The sequence below is a fragment of the Ambystoma mexicanum genome, chromosome 8 (assembly GCF_040938575.1).
Source record: "Ambystoma mexicanum isolate Mex_15411 chromosome 8, UKY_AmexF1_1, whole genome shotgun sequence".
Taxonomy (NCBI): Eukaryota; Metazoa; Chordata; class Amphibia; order Caudata; family Ambystomatidae; genus Ambystoma; species Ambystoma mexicanum.
In genome coordinates this window covers 969,473,865-969,495,711 of record NC_090929.1, presented here as the reverse complement: position 1 = coordinate 969,495,711, position 21,847 = coordinate 969,473,865, and the positions used below count along the sequence as shown (strand labels likewise).

At 39.4% G+C, this 21,847-nt stretch overlaps 1 protein-coding gene and 1 long non-coding RNA gene across 2 annotated transcripts in view; one reads left to right on the top strand and one right to left on the bottom strand.

Moving 5' to 3' along the window:
* The window catches only part of EPHA8 (EPH receptor A8), a 1,837,897-nt gene that overhangs the window by 45,550 nt on the left and 1,770,500 nt on the right, over nt 1–21,847 (top strand). The window lies entirely within an intron of this gene.
* LOC138472611 (uncharacterized) lies at nt 3,739–15,985 on the bottom strand. Its single transcript, XR_011268647.1, has 2 exons — nt 15,065–15,985; nt 3,739–5,472 (listed from the first exon to the last, which is right to left on the bottom strand). It is a non-coding gene; the product is annotated as an uncharacterized lncRNA (long non-coding RNA).

Genomic DNA, 21,847 nt, shown 5'->3' with positions numbered 1-21,847 from the left:
TCTCCTACCATGTGATCCTCACTCATAAAGCTGCCCAAGGCTCAGGATCACGTAGCAGCTGCTTTCCCCATGCCACATGGGAGTTAATCTCCACCGAGGGAATCCGTGATGACTCCACTGGATTCATCACACAACACTTACATGCATTGCAGCACAACATATATTGTGTGCAGCATAATGCAAGTGATCTACAATGGACATGGTGCCATTTATCGAGGCAGCTTCAAGAAAATTATATGTTAATGCTGTCATAGCTTCATGAAAGTAATTAATAGTGGCAATGCTGGCAAATATTGTGAGCACAGCTAAATGAAAGTGATTTGTAGTGGCAATGGGCAACATCAAAACGTTTTTACAATGGGAGTAATGACCTATATTGTGGGTGAATCAACATTAAATTAAGACACAGGGGCAACAATGGCATACATTTTGGTTGCAGCACACTGCTGGCACACCATCAAGAAAGTGATAAACTGCGGCAATGTGTGCATATAATGTGAGCATAGCATCATGAATGTGATATAAAGTGGTAATGCTGGAATATATTATGGGCATAGATTTACAGTAGTAAAACTGGCATCTGTTGGGCACATCATCAAAGTGTATTACAGTATGAATGATTACATATACTGTTGAAGCAGCGTCATGAACGTGATATTCAGCAGCAATACTGCCATATAATGGCTTGGCTTCATAAACAAGATATATGGTGGTAATTCTGGAATGTAGTGCTGTAGCTTGATAAAAGTGATGATAAATTACAATGTTGTCATATATTGTGGGCACAATTTAATGAAAGTGTGTTACAGTGGTGATGCTGGTGTATATTTTGTGCACAACATCTTCAAATAGATTTATATTGGGAGTGCGAGCACATATTGGGGGGGCAGTAACATGCACATAATGTACAGTGGCAATGCCCGCTGGTATGATGGGTGCAGTATTATGATAGTGATATAGCATAACAATACAGGTAAACACTGGGTGCAAATCTTTATGAAAGTGATTTACAGTGGCAATGCTGACCTATATTGTGGGTGTAGGCTCATAAACGTGATTTTAAGTGTCAATGTTGTCCTATAATGTGTATACAGAATCATAAAAGTGATTTATTACCTGAATGGTGGTCTATATTGTGTGTGAAGCATCATGAAATGCATATACAGTGGCAATGCTTGCATATTTTGTGGGCATATTTCCATTAAAGTGATTTTTAGTGGCAATTTTACAATATATTGCAGGAGCATCGAAAGTAATTTATAGTGCAAAAGTTGGTACTTATTGTGGGTGCATGGTGAAATGATTTACCATGGTGATGCTAGCAGATATGGTAGCCACAGGCATCATGACCATGTTGTAAACTGCTTTATGTGCTCTTGGTGACATAGCATCTATTAGAATCTTGAAACCCTAAAGAATCATTTATAAATTGTATTGTTTTTTGCCCTTTTTTTCTAAGCAATATTGTGCTGTACATTGTAAAATGTCAAGGCATTATATTAAAACATTTCTCAGGTCTAACCCCTTCTATTCTCAAATATTACCCATGGCTCCATTTGCTGTGAGGACGCTTGATCTAATTTGTCAGAGATGCCAATGGACCTCCACTGAAATGTTCACCAGCCACAACTGACCTCATATTATAGTCAGTGTTGATGCTTCCTTAGGAGCCACCCATCCCCACCCTACAAGCTGCCTCTGACAGTGTACTGTCCAAGTCTACCTCTTTAGATGTTATTGCTTTATTAATAAAAAAATGTGCTGACTTTACTCTAACCTTGGCTGTGTGGTCTTTGCAGCTCAAGACTGGAAATAGAATTCTTTGTTGCCACACTGTTTGCGTGAGGCTCTCCATACTAAAGATGAGTCCGAGATGGTGGTTAAAGTCAGGACACCTAATTTATTTATGTATTTTTCATTTGTAAGGTGCTATCTGCGTTGGCAGTAATTTGTTATTAAATCTGCGATCTATACATCTTTTTGAGTTATTTACATTCTCGTAAATGGGTTCTGATAGCAGACTCCGATTGATGCACATTTCATGGTCCTAATACCAACTATGGTGTGGTTTTCACAATGACAGAATTGACAACAGACTTTAAATGCCAACAAACCTTACTGCAAATGAGTTTGAAAGATTTGGGAAGTGCGGCTATTTCTTGTCAGTCTGTCCAAGGATTGGCATCAATAACATTTTAAATATTTCGAAATTAGAAATCAAATAATGGTAAGATATTGAAGTCTAGATGAATTGACACATCAGGGGTCCCAGGAGAGAGGTATTTACCATGAAAAGTATGAAGTCTATACAATTGATAGAAACACGACCCCTTATTCAGATATAGATCAGACTACCCTGTCCTGTGCATTTTCTGTTTTATCCCACATTTTTTAGTTCTACATTTAATGTGCTGGGGTCAGGGTGCGTTGTGTTAACGAGCAATATGCTGTCCTAAAATATTGTATATTAGATGTTTCCTGCCTATAATTGGTTACTGAAATGGATCTATGTTTTACCATGCCCTTTGTATGCTTTACAGTGAAAATCTAATACAATTATCACAGGCAAATGGGTTTCTTCGAGGGATAAAGGATTCATGTGATTACTTCAAATTCATGAACCAGGCTTACTGTCGATGTCTGCGGTCTAGGTAGTCCTTCTCATACAGCAGATGATTTCAAATTAAAGTATGGCATAACATTCTGGGAATCGGTCTCACTGGGACTTGCAAGTATGGCTAAAAGAGGTCATGATAGTATTTTAAGTTCTGTTAGTGCCTTATGTATAGGGCACACTGTTGAAAACAGTGGTGGACTCATGTTGTTAAAAAGCTGGGATTGTAACATCTAAGCCATTATATACGGAAAACAATTGTGTTTAAGGTCCTCTCTAATACAAAATTATCTTTAATTGTCGCTGAACTCAAGGGGATAGAATTCCGTGGATTTGCTGCTGCAAATGAGAAGGTTTGGCTTCTGCTCTCATTGTATTAAATGTAGGTAGGCAGAGCATGTTTCCACCTGATAACTTTAGAGAGTGATTGGCTTGGTGAGGGCTTATGTTATGCCCTATCACGCCTCAGCTTTTATTGTGTAGTGCTCTGGTAGCCATACACAGAGCTTGACATTTGATATGTGTGGTCTGTAGGGTATTTTGTGGAGATTTGGGGCCTGACGGTATTTTATGACCGCCGAGAAATAACTTAGCAATAATCACTCTTTGTATTCAGATTTGGCCATGTGCAACAATAATACAATGGACATGCATTATTTCAGCACCCAGACCTGCATATTTGGTATACGTGGTTGGTGGTATTTTTGTGAGCATAATTCCCTTGTTTTATTTGTGGCCCCAATGTCCAGAATCCCTTATCTTCGCTTAGATTTTTCGTGTGATCACTAGAGAGACCTCAGACCTGCATTCTAGGGAAACCACAATTTCCAGGGATAGTGTTGGTGCGCCACCATGGGCAAACTCACTGACTTATTTACGACAGAGAGCTATATGTGGTAGTCTTGTGGTAATTTCCACTACCTTATATACGGTAGGGAGCTATGTTCAGAGAGTCTCTCTTCCCGTTGGCTCATGTACCTCCAACAAGTTATACTACAGTCACTCACAATTATTCATACTGATTCTGACATACACACATCTGTCTTAAAATGACCATTGCACTTTTTAAAAATCTCCCCACATCATTGGCATTGTAATGGTAAATAGAAAATAAACCACCCGTCTGTTTTCAAATATTTTCTGTATTATAAAATTTGCATTTAGGCATGATCTCATTTTTACAGCAATAAAAGGGAACAATCAAAGCATTTTCAATGACACACTGCAATTATAGTGGCGAAGAACAGAACTTAAATTGCAACATTAGCACTTGATAAAGACACGCACGGGACTTTCATTTTTCTAAACTGACTGCATACTTTCGTGCACACACACAGCTCCCCCAGTTAGGTAATTACCTTATCTGTTCAGATTCTTCTCTCTGTGAATGTGGCTCTCTTGGCGTAACTCCAATAAAAAGGAACGCTTGCCTTCTCAAGCCGGGGTCATTGCCTGGAATTCTCAGCTTTTTCAGATAGGACTGCCTCTGCCAGTGGAAAGGTAATTCTTTCAGCTTTCCCCAGTCTCGACTGCAGCAGGACACCCCCACAGCCAGGTCTTCTCCCCAGTAGTGCAGAAAGATGTCTGCCTGTCTTTTTCCCTGCTACTGCCCACTAAAACTTTCCTCTCAGCCCTCTTTATGACGTGTTCCAATGAAATCCATCATCTCTCATCCTCCTACTTTTCAACAATAGCTTCGCTTATACATTTGCAATTGTTGCAAATCTGACTTCCTCCTTCCTGCCGTTACTGTGCACAACAACACGGATAATCAGGCAGAGAAGAGAAAAATCTGCACACTCATTTAAATGGTTTTCAAAGTATGCCTAATTCTGCAGTAGAGAACACATTTTATTAGTGAGTTATAATAAAATAAGGTTTTATTAGTCAGGTTAATGGTTAATATGTTAGCTGTTAATTTTCAAATGTGTCTCTAGCAATATAGGCATTTCAGGTGAAAAATAGTGTGCATTTTTAAATGAACACGTGTGCTTTTAACTGTAAAAATAGCTTTGCATCTTATATGTTAAAATCGTTTTTTGACTGAATAGCCTGTCTTTCCTTGTTAATCTGCTAACCCATATAGCAATGCACCGCACCCTTGTGGTGGTGCTGCAAAAAAAAAAATGCTACTTGTGCAGTAGTGCTGTAATGCTACTTGTGCAGTAGTGCTGAAAAAAAAATGCTACTTGTGCAGTAGTGCTGTAATGCTACTTGTGCAGTAGTGCTGTAATGCTACTTGTGCTGTAGTGCTGTACTCTGTGCTGTAACGTGCCAAATATCCTTACATATACCCTCCTTTTGTTTTTAGAACTTGGCTATAATCCAAGCCAATTCCTAAAAACAACTTATTCTATTTTTTTTTTACAATATAGCAATCCAACAAAATGAATATTCATGTGCATCAATGAAAATTTGCAATTAACATTTCATCTGAGTCCATCAGTTCATAAAATGTTCCACATTTGCCTTCTCAGTGGAAGTGGCATTACTTTAAGTTTAAATTTTCCAAGTCAATTAAAAACAATGAAATAAAACAATTAACTAAAACAAATAAGTAATATAACAAGTTAAAATAAATAATTAAAATAATAAATACGTGGAACTTCATATGCCGGAACTTTTGTTTTGTCTCTTTTGGTATGTCCCGACCAGCGATGTTATTCGGTTCATTCGAGTACTCTTTCATCTTGGCAATCTTGAATCCACAGTAGTCATCTCTTTTGGCATTCCGGTTATTTTGTCTTCACCTCCACCTGGAGGCAGGCATCTTTTGGTCTTCATCCAGGGGACTCCAGGACTCCATCGTCTCCCGTGGCCTCTGATCCCGGAACCTCCGATCAAATAATGTTAATCGTCTAAATCAAAATAGAAAATAAACAGATTAAGTACATAGCACAATACTAACTTCATCCTTTTGCCAAAAATAAAACATGCTTGGTAAAAATACTTCGTTTTTTTTTTCTTTTTTCTGAAATTAAACACAAGTTAAAAGAAAACAAACACATATAAAACAGCATTCAATATTTAATACACTTTCTCTCTGCACACCAACCACGAGCTTCCGTTATATGTGCATTTATTTATTTATTTATTTATTTATTTATTTATTTATATTATATATTTTCACATAAATTACAGTGTTTATGTGCCATCATAACAATCAACTTTTTTTTAACTTCTTTGTCACTGCCTCCTGATCACACCCATTTATTTTCTCAAGGGACCCTATCCGTTTCCACATGCTCAAGCTGCCTGATCTCATGTCTGGGATGGCATGGTTTGATTTGATTTACATGGACAAACTGCTCTATTGCTGTTTCACCTTCATTTTTCAAAATTTTATACACTACAGGAGAGACTTTATCTATAATTCGAAATGGCCCCTGCCAGGCTGCCAGAAATTTAGAATTTTTCTGTTTACTTTTTCCAAAATGAAACTTGTACACCTGATCCCCTACATTGTATTCCTTTACTGATGTCTTTTTGTCATAATATGACTTAGCACTGTCAGCAGCTCTTTCCAGATTTCTCTGCACAAAAGCAAATGCATGTTGCAAATGCCTCCTCAGTTCATCAATATATTCATGAACTGTGGATGCACTCACTAGAGTTTGCTCATGTGTTCTGTATAGTAGGTGTTGTGGTAACACCATTTTCCTACCTGTTAAGACCTCATGGGGGCTAACACCTGATGCTTTGGCAGGAGTCGACCTGATTGCCATCAAAACCAATGGTAAACGCAAATCCCAGCTGGAACCTGCTTCTGCCACAAATTTCTTTAAAATGTCCACAACAGACCTATTGTTTCTTTCAACTGTACCTGAAGACGCCGCCCGATATGCGATATGTAGTTTCCTTTTTACACCTAGTATTTGCCATACCTTACTCATTAGAGTACTTGTGAAATGACTTCCTCTGTCTGACTCAATTCTTTGTGGCAACCCAAACCTTGAGAACACATGGTTCACCAGCAATGTGGCTGCTGTTTGCGCACTACAATCTGGTGCGGGAATGCACTCAATCCATTTTGACATCAAACATACCACACTCAAAATATAGCGGTGTCCCCTGCTCGACCTTTTTAAAGGACCTACATAGTCTATTTGCAAATCTGACCATGGGAGAGTTAGGCCTCTTTTCATCAATGGTGCTCTATGCATTGGTGAAGCAGGTTTAAATTGGGCGCATACTAGACATCCTCTAGTATATAATTCCACATCTTGGGACATATGTGGCCAGTAAGCATAATCTTTTAGTATTTCTAATGTCTTTTGTGAACCTCTATGGCCTGCAGTTATGGCATCATGTGCATGGTGTAGCATTAGTCCTCTGAATGAAAGGGGTACTACCCACTGTATTTGCCCTGTTATGGACTCTCTAATCATGAGTCCATCCTGTAATCTAATTCGTTTTTTGTTCTTTAATAGCACCCTCAACTCTTCTTTTCCCATACAATCATTTTCTGTTAAAGGATTTTGTTCAGGATCCATCAAATGATTATAATAGATTCCCAAAATTTGATCATTCTTTTGTGCCTCAATCAAATCTTGGTCTGGCGTGTCATGACTCCACTGCACCACCGGTTGATCTACCTCCTTTGGTGCTTTAGAACGTGTGACTGCATCAATTTGTATTTCACCCATTAAATAATCAATAGGTAGCAATTCTCCCATCACAGCCCCAATCTTAGCCAGATGGTCTGCCTTATCATTTCCCTCCTTATCCTCTCCTGGTGTTTTTAAATGCCCACGAATTTTTCTCCAGTATATTGTCAAATTATTTTTTGACACCAATTTGTCTATGGCTTGTATCATTTTTCCATGTTTAAGTGGCTTTTTGTTGTATGTAACCATGCCTCTTGCTTTCCAACCAGGCAAATACTCCACAAAGCTATTCCGTGCATAGTCAGAATCAGTCACCAGGACAATTTCACTGAACTTTTTATCAACTGCAGTAGCAATTGCTTTATATATGGCTGCCAATTCCGCCACCTGACCGCTCCTATCTCCAATCCTCATCCCTATACTAGGAACGCCTTCACATTTCAACCAGACATTTCCTATTCCTGCCACTAATTGTTTATTACTGTCATTTTCAATGTGAAAAGCACAACCATCCACGTATACAGTTGGCAAATCCTTGCATGTTTTTTCATCAAAAGCTTTGTGTGGTGATTGTTCAAATTCCTGTAAACTAGCTTCCACATCCATTTCATTTGTTATTTGTTCAGCTGCACAGTCATGTAAGTCAGCTAACCCTTGAGCAATTGGGCTCTTTTTATTTTGTCCATATCTTACTTCTACTGGAAAACCTTGTAATGCCAGCGTCCAAGAAGTGATTCTGGATTGCGCTAGATTGCCTGATCTAATTCTTTTACTCTCTAAAAATTGCAAAGGTTGATGATTTGTTTCAATAATCACCTTTTCTCCCTGAACAATGGGGCGGAAATGTTGTAGCGCCCACACAGTGGTTAATAGGGCCTTTTCGCATCCATTAAATTTCATTTCAACTTGGGAAAATGCCTTACTTGCATATGCAATGGTTTTGTGATTCAAATCGTGTTTTTGTGATAACACTGCTGACATACAATGTTCAGAAAAGCCTATTTCTATAAAGAAATCCCTGTCCTTTATGGGGTATGCTAAACATGGTGCCTTTACAAGACATTCCTTCAATCTAGCCACTGCATCAGACTGCTCTCTTTCCCATCTCCAGGGAGTATTTAGTTTAAGCAGTTTAGTCAATGGTTGAGTGATTTCTGCATAATTCTCAATGAACTTTCTGTTATAGCCTGTCATCCCTAATAAACTTTTTACTCCTTTCACATTTTTAGGATCTTTTAATCTTTGTATGGCCTCTATTTTCTTCCTTTGTGGATTTAGCCCATGTTCAGTCACTTCATGCCCTAGAAAGTTCACTTTTTTCTTGCACCATTGTGCTTTTTGCAAAGATACTTTGGCGCCTGCTTTCTGCAATTGGCCAAGCACATGTCTTATTTCATCAAAATGGCTTTTAAGGTTTTCATTTTTTATCAAGACATCATCCACATAAACTATTGTCCCTCTTTCCGCTGCATCCGGCATGGCCTTTCTCAAAAATATGCCAAATTCACTCCCACTATTGATGTACCCGAACGGAGCTCTAAGCCAGGCATATTGAGTCCTGTCAAATGTAAAGGAAAATAGGTGTTGTATCTCCTCTGCCAATGGCACACACCAATATCCAGATGTGAGATCTAACGTGGTAAATACATTTGAACCATGTATCTGAGCTAGGCCCTGATCAATGAATGGTAGTGGCCATCTAGATACTGGTACTCTTTTATTTAACTCTCTTAAGTCTGCACACAGCCGCCATTGACCATTTGGCTTTAACACACCTAAAATAGGCGTATTGGATGTGCTATGAATGGGCCTAATTATTCCCCGTGATTCCAAATTTTTAATAATCTCTGCCAATGATTCTAAACATGCCAGCGGTAGTCTATACTGGCGTACAAACACTGGATTTCTGCTACAACCTTCTGGTAGTGTGGCCACATGTAAATCAGTTAAACCACAATCATAAGCATCTTTTGCAAATACATCCTTAAACTCCATAAATATTTCCCTCAGAGTGCGTCGATCCTCATCGCTGTTACATGCATCCGCTAAGGAGATCTGCTCTTCTACCATTCTGGAAAATTCTGGAAACTCTTCTGGTAAAGGAATCTCAGCGCTTTCCTCTAACTGTGTGGCTGTGTCTTTTTGTAGAGCTGCCACTTTCAAATATTTTGGCATATCAGCTTCCACTTCAATGGGCTGATTTCCTGTTTCATTTTCATTTAAATTAAATATTATGCAATCCTCTTGATGGCAGCACACTGTCTCATTTGAATCATAAGGATACACAGAATGAATTTTAAACATTCCTTTGGGCTGAGAGTCCAGGTGTTCTGGCAACTCGCCCTTGGCATCTACATATTTTTCAGGAATATTCCCAATCACCATGTTATTTAAATCTGCCGTATAATGTGATTTTTGTATGGCCATTCCTAATGGGGAGTTTTCCTCTAAATGAATATCCTGACAACCTTTATTATTCACCATGATTTTTACAGATCCCTCACCAATGTCTACCAATGGAATGTATTCATAATCCAGGCCTTGCTGTTTTATGGATTCATTCAGGCATACAAATGCATCAGAGCCTTTCATCTGCTGTCCATTTTTGCATTTCAGTGTTATTGCAAACTGTTTTGTAAATGCAGGAACAATAGTATTTTTCCTCATCTGTAATTCGACTGCATAAGGAACTAGTTGTGCACAATGATAAGCCCTTCTTTTGTCTTCAAATTCAGGCGCCGGCCCACCTAGGCGCGACCATATTTTTTGATTAAGGAAATCTAACACCATACACATTCTGTGCATGATGTCATTGCCCATGTAAAATTCATTTTGTGCTCCACTCACTATCCATACATTATGGTAAATTGCTTTCTGCCCAATGCTAATTTTAAGCATGCATCTGCCTGTAATTCGGTTTTCAAAGTCTGGACTGTCCAACCCAGAAACATATTGGTTTTTAATCCTAAATTTCGGGATTTCTTCCCTCTCCATAATTTTTTGCAACAATTTCTCATTAATGAAACTCCTTTCATGTTCAAGCGCTAAAGTGGCTTTTATTGTTTTAAGATAATCATTTATACCAGCGTGAACCCATGGTTGCTCATCTTCCATGTGTATCTCTGCCAGAGTGGTAATGTGTTTTTCTGAATCTGTTTTAGGAACAATATTCTGTTTGCATGTATTCTCTTTTAAATAGAAACGTAATGTGTGTTCGTCTATGGCAGTCTGCCAATCTTTCCTTGGGTCCAAGTATATTTGTACAGGTAGTTTTTCATTGTCGCCCTGATCTTTGTCTTGACACCTTAATATAACAGTGACACTAGGTATGCAGCTATTCTGTAGATATACCTCCACAGCATCCTTTGTTTTGGCAACGGTGTGACATTCTTTTATATTGCTGTTTTGTGATTTTAGTTTCTTAGGCCTCAATGGTTTTTTGGTTAAGGACCACAGCACTCCATTCACCCCATCTATGAGAGGAGACAATCTTTTCAGGCAATCTGTCCCCATCAGAAATGGAATTTCACTAATAGATGTGATCAATACCTCTTGTTTCATTCTGTGCTTTCCTATTTTTATGTCAACCTCAGTTACACCTATGATGGGCACCTCCTCCCCATTAAAGTTATGCACTGGGCCTTTATTTGCCTTCACTGTGATCTGACTCTGTGGAGGCCTCCCTTCATTGATACTCTTTACCAGCTCCTTGGACATAATTGTGGCCTGTGCGCCAGTGTCAATCATAGCAAAGGTGTGGCATTTTTCTTCTACAGTGATGGGTGCATAATATCTGTCCTCAACTTCCTCTAATACACATAAGAAATGTGAATTCTTACTGATTTCAGGGCTCACCTTTCTCAGGTCTTTTTCACTTTTGGCTAAGCACATTGGTAAATGAAAAGACATTTTTCCCTCCTTTTTACCCATTTCTGTGCGAGATATTTTATTCATTTCTCCATGTTCAGAGGTTTTTTGGAGTGTGGCCACTGTTCGCCCATCCATCTGGGTAACATCAGAGACCACATTACAACCTTCCAACTGAACATGTGTAACAATATCATTCAGCAATTTGTCATTTTTTAATTCTGTGCATTTGTGATCATTTAGTGTAATACCAGCCCTTTCAGCCTCTTCAAAAATATGTGGCTCAAAGAATTTTTCAGGTGATTGACTTGTACCCTCCTTGTGAGTATTTCCTTTTTCTGTCTGTGTTTGGTAATTGTTTTGCTTGCCCAGGGAAGAAGCTATGGCATCCCCACTTACTCCCTGTTCACTGGTATTCCCCATGCATGAGTCATTTTTCTTAAATCTGTCCCTTTGTTCTTTTGGAATTCCTAATGTTTCTTTTTCATTTGTGCAAATCTTTACTGTTTTATTTAGCTCTAAGTTAAACCGTACCTCTTTTTTAGAAGTATTTGCACTTTCTGTCACAATTTCATTTACTGGTACTTTCATTTTTAATCCATTAGACATCTCAGAGTCGTTATGCAAAATTATATCAGAGCAATCTGTCATTTTGGCACTGCAGTTATCATGAGTACTTAGTCACTTTTCGGAAGCCCCCCGGTCATTGCTATGGCCATCAGCCCCCTCTTTGGAAGGTTGTTTTTGCGCTGTATAGAGCTTTCCTATTTGCTCAGCTAACATTTTCACTTGGGCCTCAAGGCATTGGAACCTTTCCACCTCTCTAGGATCCTCTTTCTGTGGCCTAGGTCGATATTGGTTGTTTTCCCCCTGATTGGATCTATTCTGATACCTCTCAGGTGATTGATACCGGTTGGGATGGTTTCTGAACTCTTGATTCATTTGTGGAGGGGAGCGGGTTGCACCCATCCTTTGATTATAGTCCCCTGGTGGGGAATCATTGTACTGGCGTGGACTGTAGTTCACGTTTTGCTTCATGTCCTGTCTCTCAGATTGTGGGTACTGGCCCCTATATTGATTTCCATTATCAGTAAATCGATCCACATATCGGGGCCTATCCTGATTACCATATATCATGGTGCTGGGATCAAATCTGCTCTGTGTCCCCAATGACTGGTAGGGACCATCATTTCTTTGATCTTGATTTTGTCTCTGATTATTGTTCATACCTGCCATATCAGACCGGTATCTTACCCGGGGTCTATCTCCTAAATATCTAGGGCTGATGTAGCTCTCTCTATTACTAGGATCATGTGATTGGAATATTGGTACAGTAAATGGCGATCTTTGTTGATTACCCCTTTGTTCAGGTGTCACATTATTTTTACCTTGGCTTTGAGCAGACTCAAGGGACATTTTGGCTGACCTGATTTCCATTACTGTGGCTGAGTGTTCTTTAGATTTAGGCCTAGTATCTTTCATTTTATCACTTTCTCTACCCTGACAATAGAGTACCTCATATAGCTTGGTGCTTTGATGTACAATCCATTCAAGGGACTTGTCACGGTCAAATTCACGGACCAATTGGGATATAATGTCTTTCTGTAGCCCATAGAAGTATGCGGTTTTAAACTCATTGGAATTTGAGTCAAAAGATACATCAAAGCGAGAGAATGCTCTTTTTAAGTCTTGTAAAAATTGGCGAGGTGATGTATTAGGTCCAGCAGTAATAGTGTACGCAACTTTCTTTGCCTCCTGCAATGACTGAAAAGGAGAAAAATGGCGCCTAATTTCTTTTTCAAACTCCAGCCATGTCATATTCTGCTGTTCATTTAATCCCCTTATGATGCTGGCCGTCGGGGCATCTAAAGTTAAATGAAAATATTGTCTGTACTGTTCCTTAGGTATCTGGAGCGCTTTAAAAATGTCATGCACCGCTTCTAAGTGATCCTCAATGCAGCATTCACCTCCCTTTTTAAATGGTTTGATCAGGGCTTTAATGGATTTCATTATTTTTATGGGGCTACTTGTTGCAATGCATGGAATTGCACTATTTTGTGATTCAATCCTGTTTTCAGGTGTATGAGATTGGTGGCTGCCCCCAATGGGAGTATCAAATCCCCCAAGGGCGCTGCAACCAAGTTCAGTCACCGGCCCAGTCACTGGGGCACTAGCTCTTTGGGCAGAGCTAGAATTCACCTCCACTCCATTGAATGTGGTACCCTGCCGCCTCTCCTGTGACCTGGGAATGCACATTTGCTGTTCTAAGTCCTTACACTTTTTAAGGAGTCTGTTGGCTTCATCATGCAAATAATTATTTTCATCACTCATTTTATTAATTGCCTCCTGCATATCGCACATTTGCATTTGGCATTCATTGAACTCTTTATTTCTCTTGTCTCTTTCTTGAATCATTTTAATCATTTCTTGTTCTACACTCTGGAGATCACCTTCTTTTTCGCAATGTTCTTTTTGTAAAATCTGCATTTCTGAAACAACCTCATCTTTATCCTGCCTAATGTGATCCACTAAGGCTTTTAAGTGTGTCAATTCTTGCTCACTATCTTCAAATTGTTTCTTGCTTTTGGATAACTGAGTATCAAAGTCTCTGCATTTTAATTGCATGTCTTTTTGGCATACATCCAATTCTGCTCTCAACATTTCCTGATTTTTACTTGCCCCATCTAATTCAGTCTTTAACCTGTTAATTAGCTGAGTATCATTCTCTTGCATTCGCAGTGACTTGTTTAAAATAAACCATATTTTGCCGCATAGCCGTATTAAACAGTCTTTCTCTGCACTTTTATCGGCTGCATTCAATAATCTTGTAAGGCAGACCTGAATTATGCTGCCTTCTGCAAAAATATTGTCTAGTTTTTCTTTCTGCACCTCACCCTGAATGCGGTTACTCCATTCTAAGGTACTGTTCGAAGACCAATTCCCATGTGCAAATAACTTTGCCTCTAAATATTGCACTAGATCTGAGAATGTGGTTTCCCTTTGTGACATTCTGAAATTCGTTTTTAGTGGCACACTGCTATTATAAAATGGGTTCCCTTTAATGTGCAAATGGCAGTGTGAGACACGCTTGCCACGCCCAGTAGGTACTCTATGATCACTTTCCCGGCCTGCAACGCACCATAAATATGTAGGGTATTTTGTGGAGATTTGGGGCCTGACGGTATTTTATTACCGCCGAGAAATAACTTAGCAATAATCACTCTTTGTATTCAGATTTGGCCATGTGCAACAATAATACAATGGACATGCATTATTTCAGCACCCAGACCTGCATATTTGGTATACGTGGTTGGTGGTATTTTTGTGAGCATAATTCCCTTGTTTTATTTGTGGCCCCAATGTCCAGAATCCCTTATCTTCGCTTAGATTTTTCGTGTGATCACTAGAGAGACCTCAGACCTGCATTCTAGGGAAACCACAATTTCCAGGGATAGTGTTGGTGCGCCACCATGGGCAAACTCACTGACTTATTTACGACAGAGAGCTATATGTGGTAGTCTTGTGGTAATTTCCACTACCTTATATACGGTAGGGAGCTATGTTCAGAGAGTCTCTCTTCCCGTTGGCTCATGTACCTCCAACAAGTTATACTACAGTCACTCACAATTATTCATACTGATTCTGACATACACACATCTGTCTTAAAATGACCATTGCACTTTTTAAAAATCTCCCCACATCATTGGCATTGTAATGGTAAATAGAAAATAAACCACCCGTCTGTTTTCAAATATTTTCTGTATTATAAAATTTGCATTTAGGCATGATCTCATTTTTACAGCAATAAAAGGGAACAATCAAAGCATTTTCAATGACACACTGCAATTATAGTGGCGAAGAACAGAACTTAAATTGCAACATTAGCACTTGATAAAGACACGCACGGGACTTTCATTTTTCTAAACTGACTGCATACTTTCGTGCACACACACAGCTCCCCCAGTTAGGTAATTACCTTATCTGTTCAGATTCTTCTCTCTGTGAATGTGGCTCTCTTGGCGTAACTCCAATAAAAAGGAACGCTTGCCTTCTCAAGCCGGGGTCATTGCCTGGAATTCTCAGCTTTTTCAGATAGGACTGCCTCTGCCAGTGGAAAGGTAATTCTTTCAGCTTTCCCCAGTCTCGACTGCAGCAGGACACCCCCACAGCCAGGTCTTCTCCCCAGTAGTGCAGAAAGATGTCTGCCTGTCTTTTTCCCTGCTACTGCCCACTAAAACTTTCCTCTCAGCCCTCTTTATGACGTGTTCCAATGAAATCCATCATCTCTCATCCTCCTACTTTTCAACAATAGCTTCGCTTATACATTTGCAATTGTTGCAAATCTGACTTCCTCCTTCCTGCCGTTACTGTGCACAACAACACGGATAATCAGGCAGAGAAGAGAAAAATCTGCACACTCATTTAAATGGTTTTCAAAGTATGCCTAATTCTGCAGTAGAGAACACATTTTATTAGTGAGTTATAATAAAATAAGGTTTTATTAGTCAGGTTAATGGTTAATATGTTAGCTGTTAATTTTCAAATGTGTCTCTAGCAATATAGGCATTTCAGGTGAAAAATAGTGTGCATTTTTAAATGAACACGTGTGCTTTTAACTGTAAAAATAGCTTTGCATCTTATATGTTAAAATCGTTTTTTGACTGAATAGCCTGTCTTTCCTTGTTAATCTGCTAACCCATATAGCAATGCACCGCACCCTTGTGGTGGTGCTGCAAAAAAAAAAATGCTACTTGTGCAGTAGTGCTGTAATGCTACTTGTGCAGTAGTGCTGAAAAAAAAATGCTACTTGTGCAGTAGTGCTGTAATGCTACTTGTGCAGTAGTGCTGTAATGCTACTTGTGCTGTAGTGCTGTACTCTGTGCTGTAACGTGCCAAATATCCTTACAGGTCACAGGAAACCAAAGTTGTGATTGGATAGCTTAAGAGACATGTTCCTATTTAACTATTTTCAGCAACAATCTGAGTGCCAAATTTTATATTCATTGCAGCCGAGCAAGCAGGTACTCTGAGGTGACTCATTACATGCTGTTGGCATAGTTCAGACGCGCTAATATTATAGGGAAGTCGCTTATTTTTATCTCCAAAGTTAAAATGGAAAATTGAGGTCACACATTACTACACTACATTTTTCATGTTTTGAATTGGAGATAGTGCCCCTTCACAAACGGATCTCAATTTTTGATGGCTTTAATTAAGAAACGCAACCCATATAAACGGCTTCCTTCCTTTAGGGTATACTAGTACCTCAAGAGTACTCTCTTCAACAACCTCTTTTATGTTGAATATATACCTTTAGCATACTTCTTTAGAACATCAACCAATTTTTCTTTTTACTTAATACTATGTTAAAAATATCTTTTTTCTCATGGCGCATTTTCATCATCACAACTTCTAATACAACAACCCTGAATATCTATTTCTACTGGGGTGATCTCAAATAACTCTTATTTTCACTTTTCCCTTGAAGAAATTCTTCTCAATTTCAGGGATCTGATGTTCTAAAGAAGTATGGCAAAGGTATATATTCAACATAAAAGAGGTTATTGAAGATAGTACTCTGATGAAATTATAGTCAGGGACACGTTCCTTGGTTTTTTTTGTAAAAGAGGAGTTAGAACATGTATTTGACATTTTTGCCTTGTTGATGCATTACACAAAGTTCACACAAGATATTTATATGTATGTTTGTCTTTTTGAATTTTGTAGATCTGTGGGGGAATACCTCGCTCGTAGTATGCAACACGCATAGCATGGTTGTGTGACATGAAAGAAAATGTGTCCTGAAGACAGAATCTATGAAAATACAAAAGACAATTGGTTTGAATTGTATTTGAAGAACTGTATAGATTCCAGAAACACATGTTGAGTGTTGACACACTGTATTCCTTACAAAAGGAGAATATTATATCTTGTACATATCACCGGTTTGTGGGTATTTGCCAGAGTCGTGTATAAGAACACGGCAGAATGTGTTTAAAAGCATACTGATTGCAATGAAATGGTGTATAGTAGAGACAAACACACTTGTTTTTACAAATGTATGATCTTCTTTTTTATGATTGTTTTAAATGCAATGTGATAGACATTAAAATATGTATATTTTTTGAAAAACCTTGTGTGCCTATCTGAAGTTAGAAAGGGTGGATTGTGTATGTGTCAGGCTGATGTCATAGACAGGAAGGAAGCCCTTTATATGGTTGTGTAGGGTATTTTGTGGAGATTTGGGGCCTGACGGTATTTTCTTACCGCCGAAAAATAACTTAGCAACAATCACTCCTTGTATTCAGATTGGGCCATGTACAACAATAATACAGTGGACATGCATTGTTTCAGCACCCAGACATGCGTATTTGGTATGCGTGGTTGGTATGCGTGGTTGGTATTTTGGTGAGCAATATTCCCTTGTTTTATTTGTTTTATTTGTGGCCCCAATATCCAGAATCCCTTATTTTTGCTTAGATTTTTCGTGTAATCACTAGAGAGACCTCAGGCTTGCATTTCTGGAACACCACATTTTCATTTTTAGTGTGCCACCATGGGCAATTTCTCTCTGTCTTATCTACGGCAGCGAGCTATCATGTGGTATTTTCACTATCTTATATACGGTAGTGAACTATGTCCCGGGTCTCCCTTTTTGCCGACTCATAGACCTCCGACAAACTACAACACACACAGTTAGTTATAACTGCTCATACTGAATTACATTGTGCACACGGCTGCAACCAAATTTGATGTTTAGCTACCTTGAAAATGACAATTGCACTGTTTAAACATCTCCCCACATCATCAGCACTGCTTTGGTAAATATAAAACACACCACCCGTCTGCTTTCAAATATTTTTGTGTATTATAAAAGTTGCATTTAAACACGATCTCACTCTTTACAGAAATAAATAAAATAGCACAGTAACAGCATTGTCTGTGATACACTGAAAAGAGAGTGGCGGAGACAAGAACTCAATTTGCAACATTAACATGTGATTAAAGCACAGGAATCTCCTTTCCTACACTGACTGAATATTCTCGTACACACTCAGCCCCCACACTTCTGTAATTACCTTATCTGTCAGCCTGAGTTTTCTTCAGCTGTTCTCTTTCTGAATGTGGCTCCCTTGAAGATTAACCCTGGTGAAAACAAGCGTCTTTCGTTCTCAAACCGGGGTTATTGCCTGGAACTCTCAGCTTTTGCAGCAGGAATGCTCCAGCCAGGAAAACAGGTCCTTCTCCCAGCTCTCCAAATCCCGACTGTCCTCCCCCTCTCTTCAAACTCCCCCCAGCAAAACTCTCATCACTGCCTCTAGCATGATACTTGCTATGACGCTGCTCCAATCAGAAATTAATCATGCCATCTCCTCCCTCTGTACATAATGGCTCCTTTTTACAGTAACCATTTGTAACCAACTGATTTCCTGTACCTTCGAGTCCTTGGCTTCCTGTAGTTATGTGGACAGAGCAGCAGAGAAAAAGAAAAAAAAATGAATGTGCGTTTAAAAGTTCACTTTCAGCGTAGGCCTATTTCTGCAGTGGAGACACATTTTTATTAGTGGGTTATGTTAAATGCAGTTTTATTAGTCAGGTTAGTTATTAATAATGTTAGTTATTAATTTTCAAATGTGTCTCTTGCACCATAGGCATTTCAGGTGAAAAATAGTGTGCATTTTTGAATGTGCACGTGTGCTTTTAACTGTAAAAATAGATTTGCATCTTATATGTTAAAATCGTTTTTGACTGAATAGCCTGTATTTACTTATGTCCATGTTAATCTGGTAACACATATAGCAATGCACCAAGCCCATGTGGTGGTGCTGCATAAAAAAAATTGCTACCTGTGCAGTAGTGCTGTACTCTGTGCTGTAACACGCCAAATATCCTTACATATATGTCATAGACAGCTCTATACCCTAAAGGAAGGAAGCCGTTTATATGGGTTGCGTTTTTTTGTGATAGATTGTAGTCCTTTCCCACACGGCCCCTAAAAAGAGGACAATACAGCTCTGATTAGCTGATGGCTTTAATTAAGAATATTTTTACACTCATTCATGCATCATTGACGAGCATTGTTCAGTTTGAAACTCATACCAGGATCCTCTAGATATGGTGTAAATGAAACATTGAAATGTGCATGATCAGCATAGTTCCAGCCCAAGAACTCATTTGATTAGCAGGGCCAGATATATATCTATTCAATGCAAGAGAAGACAAGCAGTGCCCAGGGGGGGTCTCCTTATTGTAGCCTAAGAGGCCTGAACAAAAAAAGTGAGAAGGTAACTTGCTGGAAACGGTCTGTGAAAATAGATCAACACCACTGCATACCTTTGATTTCCATGGAACAAATGTTTCAGCAGAATGTTATTGTTGATTGTGACTAATCCTGCCGAGAGGTCGAGTAACACCAAAACCACTAACTCCCCCTAAACTAGCTCAATTTGAGGTCATCAAGGATCGTGGTGATCAAAGTCTTTGTTCTGTGATGTGGGCATTAAGCTGCCTATACTGCCCCTAATGTCTGATTGTGCTGTAAAAAGTCTTGTTACTTTTTTATGACAACTTGCTCAAACAATTTTGCCAAACATGACAAATCGGAGACAGACCTAAAATTGAAAAGGTCATTCTATTCAATATGAGACTTCTTCTTAACAAGGTGTGACTGATGCTGATTTAAAATGTTCATGGGACTAGCACTTCAATAGGTTATCGGTTAGCAGTTGTTGTGCTTATCCTGCTATTTATGTTGCTTTTGCTAGTTCTATGAACAATCTTGGGGGAGGAGGGGGCAATAGTCCAACGGTGAGCAATATTGTTTGCTGTTTGCAAAAGTGCTGAAATAAAAACATAAAAAGCATGGACATTGTCACATTTGGTCAACAAATAACAGCTCAATGGTCCCTATCACAACACAGAAGAATATAAACTCTATTATAACCAACTACCACAACACCATGACAAACATCATCAATGAAATTACCCCACCCAGAAAACGAAGAAACCAGCACAATCTTCCACCTGCTTCACAGCAGATGTAAACAAAAAGGGAAAGGCCCCAATTGACCACTGAAAGAAATAATCATCACTGGACCAGTCCAAGAACAACTTAAGAACTTCAGTTCTGCTCACAGAAAAAAACAAAGAACATCATTGATGTAAAAGCCACCTACATCAAGGCACAAAATGCTGCAGCACAAAATTACATTCTTATTGGCTCTGGCTGTTATGGCACACCATAATACATCAATGGCTTGGGTGAATTCCCCAACAGCCAAACAGTTGATCAGGTTACTCCACTCTTAATGAAACCCTCTCACTAACCAGGTAACCTAAACAACTACTCACCATTAACCGGTTTTATAGTATCCTCTGCTGCAGATGTGGTGCTTCTGGTATTTAATCTAGTCAAGCTTTGTGCCAGATTTTCTTGGGGCATCCTCCATGAAACAAGTCATCAAATCAACCTGTCTTTAATTTAATCCCACCACAATACCCTAAACTGCAAATGTCCTCATGGAGCAGTTTTTATACATCATCCATTTGATAGATTCATATGTGGAGGGGTTGCCTGAGGAAGATGAGAGGCTTGTAGGCCTTGGAATGGTATTGCAGTGACATGCAGGTACCCGATTGCCAAGAGGTTTGGTGTACATTTCCCAACAGTGTATTCAATCCACAACAAATTCCATTAAACACATGGGCCTTCTTTGGGTAGTCATGCACCAACACAAATAGGACCATGGGCCTCATTAAGAGGTGGGCGGAATGGGTTTAACAGCACCAGTAATGGTGCCAGTAAACCCATTCCGCCCTATTATGAGGTTAAATTGCGGGACCCGCTCAGAACGTCTGTTCAGATCAGACGTCGGTTGCGGGTCCCGCGAGGGGACCAGGGAGCTAATAACGGGCCCGTTATTAACGGGCCCGTTATTAGCTCCCTCCCCATTCCCATTGAGCCCTATGGGGGCTCGAATGGGAATGGGGATGGGTTTTTTGAAAGGGGACTTACCAGGCCTCCAATGTTGGAATGACCTGGTTTGTTCCCATTGAAGGAACCCGGACCCGAGTTTGGAGGCAGCCATGGCGCTAATAGCACCATGGTTACCTCCAAACTCGTAATGAGGCCCCATGTCTATGATGGCTCTACATGTGGTCGCCCATCCTGGAAGAATGTGGCTGGCTGTAGCATGGGTGTGACATGCATGTCATGGCTCAACAGGAATTGAAGCGAAATTGTTTTATTTTTTGTTTGATTGGATCTGTACAATAAAATTAGTAGAGTAGGTGTGTTTTAAGAAGGGGACAAAAGATTGAGGGGACAGAGCACACGGGGGATGGAGTTCCAGAGTTTAGAATCTAGAATTGAGGGAAGATTGGTGCATGGATTGACCATGAGGTGGATATGGAATGGAAAGAAAGACATGAGAAAAAGCAAAGGGCCGAAGCTGGGGAATAGAGAAGGAAAAGTGAGGTGAGGTATGAAGGCTCAAGCCCGCGAACACACTTGTAAAAAATACAAAGATCATGGAAACAGGGCTTAGTGGGGATAGGAAATCAGCAGCAAGAGGCAAGAATGTGTGAGATGTAAGAGCAAATGTGGAGTAAGAAGATAAGTGGAATGGCTGAGTTAAACATAGATTGAAGATGAGAGAGAGCAGAGAGACAACCGAGAAATCAAGAAGAAAAAATAGTCCAGGCGAAAAAGCACTGAAGTGGGAATTAAGTCTTGAAAGCATAGCAAGAAAGGAAGAGG